Genomic DNA, 18,660 nt, shown 5'->3' on the forward strand with positions numbered 1-18,660 from the left:
GTCTTTCAAGGTGGATATGAGTGTTAGTGCTTTTCACCAAGGTGGTAAATAAATAAATAGGCATTAGAAAACATTTCCTTTCCTTGATGCCTGACAGAAATTTGTGGGATGATGCTCTAACTGCTAAATCAGGTTTTGGCAGATCATTTAAGGCTTTATTGAAGAATCTTAAATGTAATGCAACAAGTGAGTTATTAATTGGTTTAATGACAAAGGACAGGATTTTGAGGCTTTTGCTTACTTTGGGGAGGAATTACTTCTACATTTATTTATTGAAAAGGATGCATCAAAGAATTAACAGCAGAGAAGTACAGGAAAGTGGTTTTTTACTCCTGGAGAATATTAGTTTTACTTGCACTGCAGTCCTGGACCTGGATGATGGATACATCTAGGTTTTTATAACTCTTTCTGGTCTTAGTATATTAGCCTGCATTCCATGTGGATTATGTGGTGCTTGTAGTTAGGAAGTCTGTAGGAAACAAGATCATACAGGTTATACTCTCATGATTGTAATGAGAACAATCTTCATTCGTGTATCAAAAATCTCTAGAACAAACTTGAGATGGGATTGTGCTGTAGCAATAGGCTCCTGGAATTGCTGCAACTGTTGATGCAGGAGAAAATGAGAGTGTCACATTCTTCCAGTCCTGCCACCAAACAAAATATAGTAACTTAGTATTGTTCATGGAATATATATCTGTAGTAATAAGATCACCTTGCCAGTCTTTTTCTCATTATCATTTCTCATTGTTCTTTTATTGCCAGGATGGTCTGACACCGTAAACCTGTAAAGGCCTGAAACTAGTTTTAGGGAAAATAATATGGGTAATTGTGCTGCTTAAATTTTCTTGTATCAACCAGTGGGGGTAGTTTCTTGAATGGGAAAAAAAAAAAAATATTGCCAGAGAGGAAGAGAAGTCAGAAAATAGCTTTAGACTGAGACAAACACTAACTCTGGTAGGAGAGTTGTGTAGCATGAGCCTCTCTTCTGATTTAATGCAGCTGTACTGTCCCTAAACCTGCAATTACAAGACTGTGAGAGATGAATTTTTATGGACAATAGTTAGGATATTAACTAAAATGCTGTGGATGATGTGGGGAACATCAAGCCTTATGTGCTTTAAATAGAGAAACTGGTGAATATACCATTCAAAATGCCTTGAATTTTTGGTCTTGGATCTTGTTTCTTCTTTTGGATGCTCAAGTAACTGTAAATTGCTTCACAGGGCACATGACAGTGAGATTTCAGATATTTATGGTTAAATGTTTATTTTGGTAGGATTAAAGTTATTTCGATTGTTGTGTTGCTTTTCAGACATGGAAACCAGAAAAAAAGGCCTGTGTGGAGCAATCTGAGATTTACCTCTGCATTTCCTAGGAGAATTTAATCTTTTTTTTTTTTCTTTTTTTTTTTTTTTTTTTTTTTAATGTCTGTATCCCCCTGTGCTCACGTAACTCAAATTATTTCCCACAGAAATATGGATGCAGTTATTCTTTATTCCTCCTTGGGATTAGAGATGGAACAGGTGAAGAACACTGAGCAGTTGGAGGTGGGACTCCCATGTGTTTCTGGTTCTCAGTTTTGCAGGTTCTATAGCCTTTAACACATCTGTGGCATTCCTTTTTTCCTGTTCTTATTACATCTCCTATGAGAAGTTTTGCAATCATGGGAAAACTCTCACCTCTGTTGATAGCTGCAAATGTTGGAGCCCATTCGTTTGAAGCACATCAACAGCAGTGAGGGATCCCAGGCAGAATAACCTTGCAGAGATCTTATTCTGGACTGCCTCAGTGCAGCAGTGAGTGTTTTGGGTTAAAGTGTGGGAAGGGGGTTATTCACCTGGCCCTAGGCAGCTTGTCCCTCTCTCCATTTGTGTAAAGCAGTGGAATGGATGCAGCTGTCCTCTAGGCAGTGGGTTTGTTAGGCATCAGTGCAGAGGTGTCTTTCACTTGGTGGGAGGCTAACTGTGAAAACTGAAGCAAAATTGCATTCAAGATCAAGTGTTAAGAGATTCAAATCCCTAGAGATCTCACTCTCTCTAAAATTTTTGGCCATTCAAAATCTTTCAGATTTCACCCCGGAGAGCTTGATCATTATTAGGACAGTGTCAGGCATGACCCTAATGGAACTTCCACATGCCTGAAGCCTAAAGACTTTAAAGCCTTTTGATCTGCTATTGGCAAAAAGTCATCTGTTTGAAGTTGCTTTCTGTTTAGCAGTTGTTGTTTTGTCCAGAATTCCAAAGAAAACTGGCCTTCTACTGAAACCAGCATTACAAGAGATGGAAAGCCAAACCCAGTTGCTTGCATTGTCCTGGCATTTCCGTGAGATTGAAAGAAGTAGCCAGACCAAGTTGCTTTTCTTTACAAACAAATACTTTTTTTTTTTTTTTTCTAGTGTAATGCTTGTTTTATGGTCGATGCCCTTTTTCCCAGGTTTCATCTCTCAGAGGGATAAAAAGCTGTAAATACTAGGAGTGGGATAAAGAGAGTGGAATTTGTGATGGAAATGTGCAGTGAGCTGTAATTGGGCCATGCTGCCACTGCTGTCTGTACAGCAGCAAATTTTAGTCAGATCAGAGAATGTTGTATTTCTTTCTGTGTGGCTTTCTTCCATTTGGTGGCCAGTATTTGGCTTGCTACCTTAGTTTGGAAACAGTGCAAAAAAAGAGACTTACGGGGGTGGGGAGTAGTATGGGTTGTTTAAGTTAGTCCTGCATTAGGAGTGGAAACCACCTAAATCTTCCTTTTCCCCCCTTTGCAGGAGACAGACACTTGCTGCAGGTTCCCTGAATGCCACAGCAACGTGGTAAGCCATGCCCAGCCTTGTGGGAAGTGGTGAAAAGGCTTAGCGGTGTTCTTTGGCATTTCTTGTCTTTGAAAACTCACTGCTTGGAAACTTCAGATAACATTTGCCTGGAAAAGGAGGATGTGTTCAGTCAAATGATAAGAGGGGAGGGGCTGCTCTCAGGGCTGAGGCACCTCCCATGTTGGAAACGGGAAAAATAAGTGAAAACAGAAAATGGAAAGGCACCCTGTCATGCTGACAAATTTGGCTTGAGAAATCTGACTGAATAAAGGCTGGCAGGGGAGGGAGCTGGGAGGAACAAATGTGAATACAGCAGGCTGTGCTTCTGGGAGGAGGTTTGCAAAAAATGGAAGTGGAAGGAGGGTGCAGGCCTTGTTACTTTCAAATTCTCTTGTCTGCCCTTCCTCTTGCCTGGGAGCTGTGTTCCCTGTCTCCCTCCCACTACCAGCCTATGGGCTGCTTGCCTGGAAAGGTCTGTGCACCAGTTGGCCCTAGGATGTGCTGCAGGGGCTCATGTGGTGGTGGTCCCCTGGCCATGAGATGCAGCAGGGAGGAGAGGCTGGGGCAGGACCTGAAGTGAGGTTTGCATTAATCTGGGAAAGGTAAACTGAGAGGGAGGAAGGCATCATTGACTTCAATGAGAGCTGTCACACATCTCCAGCACGAAGATGCAGTGAATTAATGAACCTTCCTTGGAAGTGAAAATGCTAGCCATATGCTTTGGTGGTGAGAAAGGTTAAACAAAGTGTGTTACCTTTACTGTCTTTTCTTCAAACTGTCTTGAACTTTCCAGAGAAAGACTCTGTAAAGGCTCTCTCCCTGTGGAGATGAACTTCAAAGATCAAGACTCTTGAGTGGAGGAATAAAGCAACCTGTCTGGTACTGCAGACTTCCCACTGAGGTACCAAGGACTGTTCTGGTCAGGCAGAAAATGCTTTGGGCACCAAGTGCAGCAGGTTACTGATAAGATCACTGTGATGGTGAGGGATGGAAAGTTGGCCTTCCTTTAGAAGATTAGGAAGGCAGAGAGAAGTCAGGCATGGTTAGAAATTATTGTTTATTAAACAGAGGTGATGAATAGGTGTTTCAGCATCAATAAACCACAAGACTTTTGATAAGAGCTTGTTGAGTAACTCCAGAAGTTTTTGCCAAGCACAGTAAGGTCTGTTTGAAGTGACCTGGCATGTGTCTGTGTGTGCCACAGCCTACCATCCTTTCAGGTATATGGGCTGTCTTCTCAAGATAGTTGCTGAAATGTGCTGTAGGCAGGCAGCTGGTGTCGCCCACCCTGAACTCAACCTATGTGTAGAAAGTGGGTTAAAAAGTCTGTAAAAAATTTGAACTTAGATTTTTTAAATTTTTTTTTTGTGAGGAAGGCCTATAAAGATGTGTATTAGCCTAGCCTGTGCTATGATGCTGCCTGATTTGGCAGTGGTTCTCATGCAGTGTATTTCAGGTGTGCAGCAAACATTACAGTCAGGTGGGCTCAAACTTACTTGCTGTTGTTTGAATAGAGTTAAATGCCCCAATGATGCTGTTAACAGCACCCCTGAGCCTTCTTCATTGAGACACTTTCTTACTGTGTGCAGTACTCAAGTATACTCCAGGCAGCTCCAGCCAGTGGTTTGTAGGCAGAAATTGTGGGTGTCTTCAGACTGATCCGTGATTCAGTCACTCCCAGTGTAGAGGGAGAGCAAGCTAAGTGTTGTCCATTTCTCACTGGGTTCACAGCCTGTAGTGGCACATTTTTAAACACTGGGCTTGGACGGGAGAGCTCAGGGATCTGTTATTGTGACTTGCTTGACTTGGCCTAGTGAACAACTCAGCCTTTTCCTAACATGGGTATGTCTACAGTGTGCATGACTTTGTATAGTTGAGCTATGTTTTTCTCCTCCTGGCTCCTTTTTATGCAAGTTTTTCTCGTGTGAAATATTTTGGATTAGATGAGGTTTACAAGGAGGAGTTGACATTACATTTCAAGGTTTGCTTCTGCTATTGCATTGGCATACTGACATCATATCCCCTGGGGTCAAACCTCTGGGATGAGAGCCAGTATTTTAAAAGATTTTTTTGCAGGGTGGAGGAATATCTTGTAATTTCACCTCCTATCAATTCAACCTCTCCCTCTTCTACTGCTTGTTCATTATTTGAGATTCCACCTCTAGAACAAGTAAGAAAAGGCTGTGTTAGCCTTTATTGTAATAATTCATACTTAACCATCTGCTTAGGAGGCATTGATGATACTGCATGCAGCTTGATCTCCTCCTGATTCATTTCTGAATTGCTGGTACATCCCTGTATGCTGTTAAGCCATCTTTGAAGCTCACTGTGTCACAGCAGCATACATGAGAGTTAAATCTATTGCAGTTAGCCAAGTGGTACCAGCGTGAAACTGGAGTGACCAGAAAATCATGCCTCCTTTCTTCTGGATTATGTACAGCAGAGAGGGGTGAAAGCTTCAAGTGAGCAGGGAAAATTTTGAAAGCAGCTTTTTGATTTCCCTACCAAAGAGTCTGGCCAAGTATGCTGAAAGTAATTCCAGAGACCACAGGCTGATTTGAAGTGGGTCCCTGGAGCTGCATAAACAGGCCATGCATTATTTATGAGCTGACTGAGCCTTTGCCCTCCTCCAGCAGACTGGGACCAGCAGAAATGTGCTTGCTTCCTTCACCTGGTTGACTGGTCCTCTGGGAAGGCTCTTTGCAGAGTGGAGTGGAGAGCAGAGAAGGCTGCTGATACAATTAGGCTGGTTTGCACTGTGACTTAGGAGCAGTTCTGGGAAGCCCATATGAATTCATGTACGACTTGTTAGTGCTGTGTTTGTCAGACAGCAGTCAGTGGGGATCAGAAGTCTGGGTGCACAGAAATGGTGCAGGAAGGAAAGACCACCTAGGTACCAATGCACCCCATGGGCTCAAGCACATCTCATCCTTGTTCTTCCTGCACTCATTTGCAGAAAACAAAAATATAAGTAATTTTAATTAGAAGCTGTTGAATGTGACCTCCTTCAGTGTATTTCAGAATAACAGTCTTGTAGAAAGCATACCTCACCCAGCAGGAATTCAGCAAATCCAATAACAGGCTTATGATGCTGGATCTGGCATGAGAGCTTTCAGCTCAGCTGACCATAAACTGACTGGAGAACAGAAGGGGCTGCCCTTGTTTGTACCCATAGCTATGATGGTTATGTGGGATGTGTTTGTGGGGGAACTGGGTGTTGTGTGTGGTTTCTCCTTGAAGCATCATGTCACAGGGAAGCTAAGTGGATGTAGTGACATGGGCTTGGAGCAGTTGAAGTGGCCACAGAAAAAGGAATCCGGTTGGTGGCTATTGATTGCCCTTTTCCTTCATGCTATGTTTGTCAGTCTTGCAAGTTCCACATCTGACTACTACATTAGTAGCTCCTCTCTGATTTTATTCTAGCAACAATGCTAAAATGACATTTTGCTCCCTCCCATCCTCCACTGCTTACTTTGCCATATAAGCTCTGAGTTACAACAGTTGTAGCATTAATGTGCCATGAGCAAAACCTACTAAAATACTGTGATCTGACAGGGAGCAGATGAATGTTGTCATTTGAATGTATTCTACCGAATTTTGCTTACTGTTATGTGTGTGGTGGTGGATATTTGAGCTGGTACAGATGTGCAATAACATTATTAGTCCCAGGCCTGCATTCTCTTGTAATAGTCACAGTTCATTGTTAAAAAAACCAACCAACCAAAAAAAAAAAAAAAAAAAAAAAAAAACAACAAAAAAAAAAAAGGTGTTCAGAGAGAGGGCTAGCATAATCATGCCATTCTATAATCATACTGGAAGAACAGGTCATGTGATGTCTTTGGAATAAGCTGCTGTGGATTCGTCATGAAAACAGCCCCTTGGGTTTGGGTTTGTCTCTGACAGACCAGCTTTCTTACTGTGTCATATGTTCATAGCCATTTGAGACAGACAAAACAGTTGAGGTCACCTAACCAATCTCCTGGACAGAGAAGAGTTTCCTCTACAGCATATTTTTGTGATATAGCTAATCTTAAATATTTTCCTTAATGAGGATTCCATCAAAATTATCTCTTTGCTGAAAGATACTTTGTAGTCAGGCTATATGGTCCTTTACTATTTTAATCAGATTATTTCCAGGTAACTGCAGTTTTTAATACCTTAATGAGTTCTCTTCAATCCTTGTTCCATTCTTTGAATTCACATATACTCGTACTTCTACATTGATGGTGTATTGTCTGCTGTGATTGATGAAATTACCTCAGTTTACTAATGCTCCACATAATCTGCTGAGCTGCATTCAGATGCCATTAGGATGGGTTGGGGGTTAGACCACTGTAACAGAAAAGGTTGGAGCTAAATAATCCCCCAAATCAGTTTCCAACTGAAACCATATCCCAGTGGTGTAGTAAAAAGCAAAAATAATGCTGTGGTCACAGTCCATCTTCTGGTGTGTGGTCAGATGACCCATGGCAGCATCTGAGCCATTTAAGGCCTGCAAAATCAATGCTGAATGTGCAAGCAGCCACTGTTGTAGAACTGTGTAGATCAGAGAGGCACGCACAAGAAAACTGTGTTTTCCCAAACCTTTGGCAATGGCTGTCACCAACCAAAAGGTTGTGTTTTCCCTCAGTACCCCTGCAGGCAGTCTGCAGGATGTGGCTGTGTGCTTCCACACTGCTGTGGTCTCTGTGAAGGCAGGCAGACAAGGGTGCTGGATCTGACATGCCTGTCCATCACAGCCGTGTCAGACAGGCAGGTAGACAGCGACTGCAATTTTCCCTTTTCAGCTCTTCAGTGAGCAGCTCAGTCTATTCATTGCATGCCTGCCAGCAGCTCTTGCCATTCAAGTGGGTGATGTTCTAGCAGCATTTCAGAGCTGGCAGAAAAGGCTGATGATCAGATGCAGCCAGTTAAAAAATCTAAGCATATGCTTTATGGAACATTTTAGGAACATTTGCTCTGTATGCCTGAGCTGAAGATGGAATTTCACAGCGTCAAGGCAGAGCAGTCTCACAGGGGAAACAGTGGCCTTTTGGGCAGCTTACTTAAATATTAGATGCACTGAGATGACATGGCAGCTCTGCATTAAGGAGGTCGAGGATTTTGCTGCATCAGGAAACAGAGGTGGACACAGCCTGCTGAGCACAGAGGTCTCTTGGTGAACATTCTGTGGGTGTTACAGAAGCATAGCTGGAGTGGATGGGTTTATTTTAAACATAATATGGTAATATTAAACCCTGGGGATTTGCAGGTTTTCTCCCCAGGTTGTATCAACATATATAAAATTACAAAATATATGTAAACTTCCATCTGAGGTGATACCTCATGATGGGAGAGGCTCCCTCAAATGAGTTCCCCCTTGCATGCTGAGTTTTGAGGGACAGTTTCTTCTGTCTCATTAAGGTGCTGTGGAAGACCAGTCTCATAGCATAATGAAGTTAGGTTACCCACCCTGTGTCAGTGCCCTCAGTTGTCTTCTCAGAAGAATGGCTGAGAGCAGCATGAGGATGGAAGCTGAAACCCACATTCTTTTGGGCATTTGGCTATTCTGGGTTGGATGCACTGAATGCTATGGAAGAAATTGTAGTTGCTGTTCTGTTCAGGAGCAGATACAAGTCTCTGGAGATGTCAGTCTCATGCTCCCACCAACTTTAAATTCACAGAATGCAATTCTTGTATTAAGAGACCCAGCTGTAATATATGAAGAATGTGTGGCACATGAAACCTGTCTGGTTTATACAGAAACTCGTATATAATTCACAGTCTTTGTAAATATGTCAGTTTAATGCTTTTCTGCACCTGTCAGCAAAGCTCTGTCTCCCTTGGGTTAGTCAGATCTGACAGCTTCTGAAACTGGACCCCGAATTGAATATTGCTGTATGACAACTAATTTAGAATTCAGGAAAAAAAAAATTCCTACAATTGAAGCTGTTTATTGAAGTTCTTTATTGTCTCCTTATGGCAATTTTAAAACTTCATCCTTGTTATGATAGAAGAGCCTTTTACTCTTAGTAGAACAAGATTGTACCAGCAGTAACCAAGCTTTGGTTATTCTTCCCTGGACATGTTTCACCAGCATCAAGAAATGTAACATAATGCAGTTGTTGATCATCTTCGAGTTGAGATATTTATTTATAGTTTAATTCATACCATATTTTCTTGTAGACTGTAGCCATGCCATGAGTCTCTTGGTGATTGGTGTGATGTGTGCCCCTTCTTATTAACTCAGTTGCCTGTATTCCATGGATAAATTGAGTGTGCTTTTGTAAAGCCTGTGAGAATGTCTGATTTTGTGTGTTTGGTGCTTGCAAGCCTACCTTATATGTGACAACACTGGTCTCTTAAGTTGTCCATAGTAAGCAACAGCTTGGTTTAGTCACTGCTCCTCAGAAAAAGATCTGAAATGCACTATATGCACTATGAAAATAATGTGAAATAACAACATATTTTATTGTGGCTCAGTCAGAGATGCTGAGAATTTTAAGAGCTGTTGGACGGCAAATTGTTAAAACACATTGCTCTGCGGGATGCTAATGTAGCCTGGGCTGAAACCAAAGTCTGTACAAGTCTAAATGAGCTAGTTGTCCTGGGAATTAGCCTGCTTTGGAATAGGTCCTTTGGATGAGATTTTCAGAAGCAGTCAGCAGTGCTCAACTCCATGACCCCTACTTCAGTGAGAGTGGAGAATCCAATGCTGAGTTTTCCTGCTGTGAAATCCTACTGGATTTAACATCCTCTCTGAGTGATTCAAAGGCAGTGAAGGCAGGAAAAATAATCTACATTTTCAAGTCAGTTACAGTGTAAATTCTCTCAAGAGCTGGTTTTACAAGTGCCTGTACAAGTTACAAAGCTCTCTTTACCACATGGCCGATATGAGTTACTTTCCTGCACACGGATGAGTCAGACCTGGGCCAGTGAAATGTGTGAGGCTGCATTGCTAAACAGCTTTTTGGTGGGAGCTAGGACCCTTCTTCAGGAAACTTCATGTGATTCTTGAAGGGAGCTAGAGACTTTAGCATCTGGAAGCCCTCCCAGGGCAGATCTTAAACTTTACTCGTTTTCCTGAGCTTTGGTTTCTTATCCAATTTCATGCTGTCGTTTATCACGTTCTAACAGCTTGTGGAAGTTGTGTTGCTACCTTCCTACTCTGTTGAAGGGTGTCATGGTAATTCTTTATTCTTTCTTGAATTCCTATAATTCCTCTCTTTGGGAAACAAAACAGAACCTATCTATAATAAAAACAAGAGCAAGTCTTCCTGCAAATACAACAGCACAAAAGCTGGCTGCTCTTTCCCACAGAGGCTATCTGACTCAAGCAGCCTTTCCCCTATCACCTTCAAAGCCCTTCATTTAAGGGAAGGGAGTGATTACTGAATGATTAAGGATAATGGCTATTTACTTTTGGAAACAATGGACTTGATGAACCACAAAAAATAGCCTGATTTTTAGAAGTTCATTTGTTGGAGCAAACTAACTTGGTTTTAGGGAGGAAATGCGTACATTTTAATGAGGCGGTAAAAATTGACCTTTTGTTTTGAGGTAAATCACAATTTTTTTTTTATTTTTTTTTTTAATCTTGAGCATCTTGGAAATGTCAGGTTAGAAAACAATACTAACAGAGTAAAGAGCACAGAATTTACAACTTTATAATGATTACAAGTTGCCAGACTCACTTGACACCTTGCTAGGATTTCCTGGTTTTACCTCTATATGATAACATACAAATTTGCTCTGTCTGCAGTAGGATTTTTCCATGTAATCATCCACATGTGGAAAGCTGCTCCTATTTTGTAGAATCACAGAATGGTTTGGGTTGGAATGGACCTTTAAATTTCAGCTAGTCCAACCCTTCTGCCATGGCAGGGTCACATTCCACTTTATCAGTTTGCTCAAAACACCTACCTGGCATCAAACACTTCCATTGATGGCATATACACATTTAGGTGTTTAGTCACGTCTGCTTAGGTTACAGTGTAATTAAAATGTGCTGAGGCAAGGGTAATAGAGGGGGTATTACTGTGCTAATTAGCATATTATTGTAAAATAAAGGTTACTGCTGGATTTGCTTTGTGAGCTGGTTGAATTACAAACTGGAGGTAGTGGTGGTGGGATAGCAGAGATATTTTCCTTACAATTTTTGTCATAATCCTTCTAATTCACCTGACTCTGGAACTTGAAAGATATCTGTGTCACCTACAGCATAGGATGAAACAGTGACTCTGCTGTCTTGTAAGTAATTTTGGCATTTATATGGATTTATTTCTCAGGGTATGTAGTCTTATATTCACTCCTGACTTGAAGAGTGGGGATAAGTGTCACTGCAAACACAGCTGAAGAAAGTGTTTGGCTTTTTAGAGGAGGTCCTGACAGGGTGCTTGACAGTGGTACAGGTGTGCATGGCAGAGACTTTAGATGGCAGGGTCCTGCTGCTGTTCATGTGATTACTGTGAAATAATCACTAACAGCTGCATGTTAACCTAATGAAGAAATACTCATAACGACTGTGCAATGGTGAGGAGATTATCAACACAGGAAGGTCAAAACTGGGAGAAAAAATCTAGCAGAGTTTTGAGCTTATGTATATGATTCTTTGTAGACAAGTGACTGAAAAGCCTTAGGTCAAAGTGCCCTAAAAGTGGAGGTAGTCAGAGTAACCCAGATTTTACATGTATTTGATAAAATGATGTGGCTGTACCTTTGACTTTGGCAATTTAGATTTGCAAATTTAAGCCCTTTGCATTTTGTGAAACCCTAAGCAGCCTTTTGATGCTCATGTGTGTTTTCTTCCAGAGGAGAGCTCCTGGAGCATTTCTTGTCAGGGACAGACAGATGTGCTATCATTGCCTTCTGCTGAGCCTCTGCTGGGGTGCACGAGCCCTAGCACATGATAAAATGTGGAATTTGTGATCAGTGGTTGAAGAAGTCTCCACCAGTCCCAATATTAAACTTTGTACAGCAGCTTGTAATCAAATTTATTATTAGACTCCTTGTTTGTTCAAAGTTTTTGCATAAAGTACCCAATGATTTCACTGGTAGAGTATGAGGATATGAATCGTATTTGTGCTACTGCATTTCCTCCTATGGTAAAAAGTGCTTTAAAATGCTCCTGTAATAGGTATATAAATATTTTAAAGTGGTTTTAAGCTTAAGGGAATGCAGTGAAGTGACCTCTGTGCTCTTAAGAATCCGACTCTATTATGTCTGAAAGGGACTGTTCTATTGGCATCTGATAATATGTTACAGTTTATAGGGAATCTATTTTTCAGTCAGCATTGCAAGCTTAACTCTGTTGGCTTGGCTGAACTTTTGGTATAGGGACAAGGTCGTCATTCTGTGCTTGTAGCCTGGACAGGTTAAACTTCCCCACTTCTGCTGTCTTTGCCCTCCAGGACACACATGAAAGACTTTGGCAGAGCCTCTTTTTCTTTTTTTCCCTTTTTTTTTTTTTTTTTTTTTTTTTTTTTCCCTGTTCAATTTTAGATAATTTCAACATTTATTCCCTTTTTGCTATTGCTTAGATCAAGTGGCATTGTGTGATCCAGCTTGTCTTCATACAGTGAATGAACTTTTGTCCCACGTGTGGTGTCTCCCACATTCTAATGACCTTCAGCAAATAAATGCTTATTATTTCCTGGTTAAACACAAGAATTACATGCTTAATAGCATGTATATTGGCAGTTTCATTTCACACATAGGTTCTTAAGGGCTTCATGCTAAATCAAAGGAGTGATTCCAAAGTACAATCTGGCTAATTTGTCTCACAAAAAAATGCATTTGTATAACGAAATAGGAACTTTGTGATCTTTCTTTGGAAAATACAAATAAGTATATATATATAAAAAGGAGGAGCATCACTCTTTAAGAATTGCATGCAGCTTTTGAGTACATTTTAAGCTGTTTTGCTGCAAATGCTTTGTTTTATTGGCAGTGTGCAGTCATGGTGCTTAAAGGTGATCCAAGATATACAGAAAGGCACAGTATCTTTTATCTGATGAACTGATGAACTTTGGAAAAAACTCCAAGCTTTCAAGCACACAAACATTTGCATTGTGGGTTGGGATTTTTGTTGCCGTTTTTGTTTTTGTGGGGTTTTTGAGTGTTGCAGGAGCCTTAGTGAATGAGACAGACATGCTAAACTTCAGCAGACTTTCTGTGCTTTAGTTTGATTTTGCATTCTGGTGGTGAACCGTGTTAAATCTCTTTCCACTTCACTGGTGCATGCCGGAAAAGTGTAACTGAGAATTTATGTAGTTTGGAGCAGACACTGCAGTAAAATTCCCTTCTGACTCTTTTTGCCTTTCAGGCTTTTGCCAATCCTGCCAAGTCATCTAAAAGGCTGGATTAAAAATATGTCGGACAGTCAGAGCTGGTTAATCTGTGCTAGATTTGTGTGTCTGGACCAGCAAAAGGTTCTCATTGGTGGTTGGATATGCTTCTGATGTGTGCCATTCCCTTGTTTTAGGGCCTTCTTGTACCATAGATTTGACCACATATGAATGTGGTTCCATCCCTTCAACACACACAGAAGACAAGATTTTTTTTTTCAGACAGGAGACGTGGCTTTCACATCTGAAGCATTCCAGACTATAGCAGCTGAGGGCTCAGGCTTTCGAGTAGGGAAGGTGGAAGCACAGCAAGAACAAAATCAGGGTGAGAGTTGTATTTTCCTGCCCTGGCAACTCAAAACTGCCCCCAGATACAGAGATGTCTAGCTGGTGACCTACATGCCCTAACTGAGCCAGGCTGACAACCAGAGCAGTGAAGCTGCAGTGGTACAGAGATCAGCACACCCTGTGAAAAGTCACCAGGCATCTTGTGGTCTGTGAAACTGTGCTGCTGTGGTTTCACTGCTGTTGCTGCTGGAGAAAAACTCACTCAAGCGTGTCAGCACGTGCAGCAGTCATATTGTGCTTGCAGTGTAGACATGAGCTCAGAGAGCAGTGGCAAGCTGCTGTCTCCATTGGTGTAAGGGAAATGTCAATCATGACTCCCGTGACTTGGAGAGAGCTTTTCACAAGGCATGTAGTGATAGCTGAAAGCACTAGTTCCTCTTCTGAAAGAGGATGGGTTGTTAGATATTCAGAAGAAATTCTTTACTGTGTGGGTGGTGAGGCACTGAAACAGATACCTAGAGGAGTTGTGGGTGCCCCATCCCTGGAAGTGTTCAGGGGCCAGATTGGATGGGGCTTTGGGCAACCTGGTGTAGTGGAAGGTATCCTTGCCCATGGCAGAGGTTGGAATTAGATGGTCTTTAAGGTCCTTTGCAACCCAAAGTGTTCTATGACTCCAGAATGTGTTATGTCACCTCACCCTCAAAGTAGGGACAAAATTTAAAATAATTTAGATTAAAGGTAGGAATATCCAGGTAGGCTTTCTTGGTTGTTCTCATTCAGGGTGGTGATTCCATATAATAATATTGTATATAAGTCTGTGACTGAATGGGCTAAACTCAGGCTTGGCTTTCACTTGTTAAGCTATGCCAAAACTTGAAATAGTTATAAGAACAGAAGCAGTGCTGCTGCAACCCTTTAGTTATAAAGGTGGTTTACACCAGTGTAGTTTCTTTCTTTAAGAAGAGTGGAATAAGCTGTACTAAATTAAAGCATGATGCAGATAAAACTTTTTCTACAACAGACAACCTAGAGAATCTGTGAGTACTTGGGAAAAATTTTAAGAATAGTCAAGTATTTAGACCAATTGTTTCCCAATTCTGTGGGTGGCTACTACACTAAAATAGTACTTCTCCTCCAAAATATTTATCTTGCTTTAAAATTCCAGATTTGCATTCAAATAGAAAAAGTAGTGGTGTGTTTTGTTCACTCACTCCTATCACTTGACTGTTTTGGTACACAGAATACTTGTATCCAGAACAAGTGAAGATATATGTAGCCATATATTAGATCTGCATGTGGACCATACATATAACATATTGAAATTTTACATATTATAATACCATAGGCCATACTTGGCACATGAGCAGGATTGTGCTAGGCACTGTATCAACACAGCAGAAAGCTGATTCTGTCTGATGAGCTTTCCATCTTTACAGAAATCAATATAGATGGTGCATAGGGGATTGTGGAGAAGGCAAAGGCATTATATTTTCCTGAAGCCAGATGTCACTTCTGACACAGAAAAGTTGACAGAAAATAAAATGCAGGAGAGAAGCACTAGCAAGGAAAGCATGAGAAGATTTGTTGGAAAATCAGGTGTTTGGGTGATAGCAGGAGGGTTCAGAGTGATCAGAAGTAGGAATTAATAGCTCAGTAGTGAGGAATGATAGAAAGGGTGAGGGTAAGAACTGGAAAGGTTTGAAACCAAACATTAGTTTGATGCAAGAATGCATTCCTGAGAAAGAACTGATGATAGTGACAGGTTTGGGCTGTGATATTTGCCAAAGCCATTTGGGTGGAAGAGAGCAAGCTTCTCCTTATCAGGACTGGAGGAAGTGATGTTGGAGTTGCTGAGATGTTTGGTACCAGATGCCTGAGAAAGGAAGGACTGCAAACATTGTGTGAAAAAATACATTCAGGATGTGCTGTCTACCCCTCTGTGTTAACACAGGTGAAAATAAGATGTGAATTTAAAGTGAGTTTTCTGTTATTAACTACACTGCTTGCAGGTAGCTCTGTTTGGGAACAATAGACTCATTTTTCTATTTAGCTTAACTCTTTTCAAGTGAAATGTTTCTGGTCTGGAAGAAATGTATCCTCCTGCAGAACTGAAGAAATCAGGAGAGGCTATTGGGATAAGCTCTGTCTCAGCAAGAGCTTCAGCTCTTCAGTAATCCAGATCTGTAGACATGAATGCAGTGCATATCCAAGCTGACAGCTAATGGTACAGGGATGAGCTGTGCTGTCCTCAGGCAAGAGGAGGCAAGATAAGCATTCCCTTTTCTGTGTTGTACTTGAGCTGAAGGCGAGATATTGTGGATGTGCCGTCCAAAAGACGGGCCAAGCTTTTACTGGGTGCTGAAAGGGAGCAGCCTGGAAGCAGTCATATGTTAGTGTGTCATCAGTTTAGATACTGTTGAAACTGCAGATAAAATTTTCCAGGGATAAGATGCAGAAGTAGAAAAGAAAATCCAGTCATAGTATTGTATTTAACGGGACCACCGAACATGGTTGAGGAGAGCATGAGTAAAGCAGGAGAAATAAGGTTTGGACAGAATCGTAAAATTATGGCTTTTACATGTCCTGAGAGCAATTTTATTAGAACTGTTGTGGCATTGCAAGGTCACATTAGTGATGCTGAATGCTATATGGTTAATACTGCTGTAATGTTTGGGTGATAAGAAATATCAGCAATCAGTGGTTATATTAGCACTCTAATCTTGGCAAACAATTGAATTAACATCGTGTGTGAGAGTAATGAGACAAGAACCTTATGCAGTGATTGATTGCTCAGTGCCTGCACTACTGCTCAGTGCAGGGGTTTTTTTCTGATTCTGTGAAAGATTTCAGATGCAATCAATGGGAATTTCTGCCCTCAAGAACTAAGCAATGTAGCACTCTTGTTACGCTGTGATTACATTAAATATTAAACTTCCCAAGAAATGAATAATCTGTTAGTCAAAGATAAACTACAAACATGGCATGGATTCACTTTTTGTTTGTCTGTTTCATTCAAAGCAGGTGTAAACTTCCTGCCATTTTGGTGGGATAGCAATTTCTACTCTGCTTGTGCTAGTACACAGAGCATTGCAGTGTGTGGTGTAGTCCAAGTTGTTGCAGATATGTTTGAATTGCAGAACAAGGCTGGAGCAGAAACAGAAGATCATGCACAAGGATGTTTTGCATAAGGAAATTCTCATCTTAGACGAACCTGCGCTTTCTACTAGGTTTTATCTTGACTTTGCAAGAGTGATCAAGATCTGTTGAATACCCAGTGGGGAGCGCTGGTGCCAGGTTGCTTTACTGCTGTTTCTAATTGGCTTGGTGTAATTCAGTGCAATCACTGGCACTTGTAAGGTATGACAGTTTCATTCTTATTTTTCTTCCTGTTTTTAATAACCTTTGCCCTTTTCTTCATCAGCCTACATCAGCTATGTTCTCCCAGAGAGTTGTGTTCAGTTCGGTTTTTAAAGGTATAAAAGAAAGGGAAGTGGTTGAAGGTCTTTAATGGAGAAGTGTTCTCTTTTCTGAGCAGAAAAGTTTGTGGTCCTTTCAGGAAACATTCAGACTGAGTTCACAAGACTTGCTTCTGGGAGATTTTTCAGCAGCTGGATCTTTTGTGCCTTTGTAAATCTTACAGAAAATATTTCTGTAAGAAATTATCAACACTTATTACAAAAATTCCTAAGCTGTCAAGAAGCAGAGGCAGTTGGCTTTGGGAAACCAGTTATTGATCCAGAAAAGTAGAATAATTGCAACAAGCAATAATTAGTGAAATCACATTTCACTCTACATTAACTGCCCTTGCATATTTATTGCACTGGAGTTGTTGGGTCTTTCCCACGTAATTCAGTCACTGGTCTCCCATTAATAAAGCAGTTTTAAATCCATTGGTAACAAACTGGTCAAGTCATTACATTTCAGTATCCATTCCTCAGTCTTGCATTGCAGAGCCATGGTAACTTGCTGTTAGCTTGTTTTGCCAAAGCTTTTGCAAAACTTTAGCGGTGGTTCCCACAGACTATGGCAGTGGCACCATATTACATCCCAAGATTTTCTGAGTCATGTTAAAATTCAGGAAACAACCATATAAATAGAGCTCTCCAAATAGTACCTTTACATCATCATCATGTGTTTCCAGTCGGAGGATAAATACTTCCTCATTCCAGTGGTGATATCACTTTTCCAGACCCTCTCTAAATATAGTCATAGAAAGTGTCTCTGCACTTACCAGCTTAAGTGGTTGAGTCATTTAGGACCCTGGAGAATCAGAGAGGATGTGCTGTGTCATACATCACTGACAGTAATACAGGGTGCCTTCAGTGCCATTAGTAAAAAAGGGGGAGGTGTGGTCTTGAAGCCAAAATCTGAGTCTAGAGGTCAGTGGTTCATTATGTATGGACTTTGCATGACATCAGTTGACTTACTAAATGCTGCCCATCAATGTGACATCTGGGTACCTAACCCCCTGGAGGAAGCTGCAGATCCCCAGGCAGCTTCTTGGTGTTTCTGGTAATCAGCAAAAGCCAAGGATACAAGTTAAGCTCCACTGGCAGTAGCATTCCCTTTGAAGGGACTAGTGAGGAAGAAGAGGCATCCTTTGGGCCTGATTTTGAGGATTGCTGAGCCTGTGCAGTCATTTCATCACTCAAAACTCCTGAAGCAACTGTGCTGCAGGCTTCTGTGGTCAACTCTCAAAATCAGAATCATCAAAATCAGTGGCCAGTCCTGAAAGTCTTGACTTAACATGTGCTCTTTCACTTAAAAAAATACACTGGGTAAATGGAATTATAGACAGAATACAATCTGATCAAGAATTTAGGCCCTGTGCAAAAGTCAGTAGCTTTAATTAGAACTAATGAAGGATCATGTCAGTGAGCAAATCTGCTAACACCCAACTCTTCCAGGGTTATGACTGCTCACTCCTCTGCCTGATATCTTCTTCTCTTACTGACTGGTGGAGTCATGCTAGCTGTTCTTGTAGTGCAGTTCCAACATCAGAAGGCAAACATACCCATCACTTCAAACTGAAGGGGTGGTTCCCTTCCAGTTTTGGATGTAGAAATAGAGAAAGAGCAGGGTTGTTCAGGCCTGCCCTTTGCCAGATGGCCAAGAGAGCTGATAATCTGGAGAGATCAAAGCTCTGCTGGGGCTGGGGAGGAAGCCTTGCTCCACATGGGACTTTTAATTGAGAGACTCTGAGGACAGTTTTTTCACCCTTAAAAGGATAAGAGGGTT

At 41.2% G+C, this 18,660-nt stretch overlaps 1 protein-coding gene across 1 annotated transcript in view; it reads left to right on the plus strand.

The window, feature by feature from the left end:
• The window catches only part of GFOD1 (Gfo/Idh/MocA-like oxidoreductase domain containing 1), a 67,614-nt gene that overhangs the window by 11,889 nt on the left and 37,065 nt on the right, over positions 1-18,660 (plus strand). The gene's annotated exons all lie outside the window — the stretch shown is intronic.

The sequence above is a fragment of the Erithacus rubecula genome (genome assembly GCF_903797595.1).
Source record: "Erithacus rubecula genome assembly, chromosome: 3".
NCBI classification, from domain to species: Eukaryota; Metazoa; Chordata; class Aves; order Passeriformes; family Muscicapidae; genus Erithacus; species Erithacus rubecula.